The following is a 1,764-nucleotide window of genomic DNA, read 5'->3' on the forward strand; positions in this document are numbered from 1 at the left end:
AAGTGGACACTTTGGTCAACGTTCCTCAAGCAGTATTTGCCGCAATCAGAAGTGTCTGGACGCTGATGGTAACCACTTTGAGCATCTCTCGTAATTGCAAAAGTCAAATGTGACTTGTATTCATCTTTTGTTATCAGTATATATTGAGTATTACAATTTTAATTAGTTTTCCTTTCTTAAAACGTGTATACATTCTTTTGGCACCCTCTGTACATTCACTTATTCAACAAACATTCATTGAGTACCTACCAGGTATAATACAAAGCACTGTGCCAGGCTGATTCTTAGCAAGCTCAGTACTTGAGTATAATACACTACAATACTTAACAGATTAAGTGGAACACTTGAACATTATCAGTCAGCAAACAATTCAATAAACATTTATGAGCTTTCTGGCTCCCTGGCCATCTTGGCAGCTGCTTTTGGTTGGGGGCAGTCCCACACTTAAGGAAGGAGGATGGTAGCTACAAAGAAGATAAAAAAGTCGCTGGAGTTGATCAACTCTAGGCTCCAACTTGTTATAAAAAGTGGAAAGTATGTGCTGGAGTACAAGCAGACTCTGAAAATGATTACACAAGGCAAAGCGAAACTGGTCATCCTTGCCAGCAACTGCCCAGCCTTGGGGAAATCTGAAACAGAGTACTATGCCATGTTGGCTAAGACTGGTGTCCATCACTACAGTGGCAATGATATTAAATTGGGCACAGTGTGTGGAAATACTGCAGGGTATGCACATTGGCTATCATTGATCCAGGTGATTCTGGTATCATCAGAAGCATGCAAGAACAGACTGGTGAAAAGTAAATCATGCAAAATTTTTCTTTAATAAAACTGGCCAGGGCTCAGTTTAAAACAAAAAACAAAACAGAAAAGCCCCACACATTTATGAGGAATAAGCAGAGAAAATAAAAAACTCAAGTTCTCGAACCTAAAGCATAATAATACTATACAAATATAACATAAGGCAACATATGAAAATTGCTTTGAAATCAAGGTTTTTTTTCAAAGTTTTCATTTTCTTTCATGTTTGTAATTTATTAAACAAGTGTTAGCTTCCATCTCTACTGATTTCTAGGAGCTGCTTCTTCTAGTACAGGAATATGAAAGCAGACATTTTGATCTTAAGTTTTGTGTATTTTTCTTCTAACAAATAGTATTATTCCAATTTTTAATTTTTAAAAGTATGTGTGTGGTTTTTCCCAAAGTGAGGGATTTTGAGTGTTTTTTCCTCTTTTTCATTTATCTACATTTTCTAATTTTTCAATAATGAACACTTATTTATCAAACAATGAAATATATCAAAATGTTTTAATGAAAAATAGATCCTTACTACTTATGATGAATTTACCATCTTTTTGTTGGAAAATGTAGACATACTACTCAATTTCCACAATAGTAGTGCATGTCTATACCACCTGATAACTTCTGAGTAATAATTATAGTCATAAAGCATTTATGAGATTGTAAGATTAAATTTTTACTCCTCTCCAACTCATTCTGGAACTTGGGGAACTGTTAAACTTCTCTGTACTGTGGTTTCTGGCCACATTTCACTATGGGATTTCTTCCCTGACCTGGCACAAAATAGGAGTGATATGGGCTTTGATGGTCAAATAGCCTTTGAAAAGTTTCTATTTATTATATTTATACCCATTAATGGCCACTTTATGATATAAAAAATTGAGGGAGTTAATTTGGCACAATTATTGTAAATGTCTCAAAACTAGTAAGTCTCAAAACTTGACAAGCTAATTATTTTCCAAA

The 1,764-nt window shown here is 34.5% G+C and overlaps 1 pseudogene; it reads left to right on the plus strand.

Moving 5' to 3' along the window:
* Positions 1–457: 457 nt before the first annotated feature.
* LOC109384745 (60S ribosomal protein L30-like) lies at positions 458–830 on the plus strand (annotated as a pseudogene).
* The last annotated feature ends 934 nt before the right edge of the window (positions 831–1,764 follow it).

The sequence above is a fragment of the Hipposideros armiger genome, unplaced genomic scaffold, assembly GCF_001890085.2.
Source record: "Hipposideros armiger isolate ML-2016 unplaced genomic scaffold, ASM189008v1 scaffold_101, whole genome shotgun sequence".
In the NCBI taxonomy this organism is placed as follows: domain Eukaryota; kingdom Metazoa; phylum Chordata; class Mammalia; order Chiroptera; family Hipposideridae; genus Hipposideros; species Hipposideros armiger.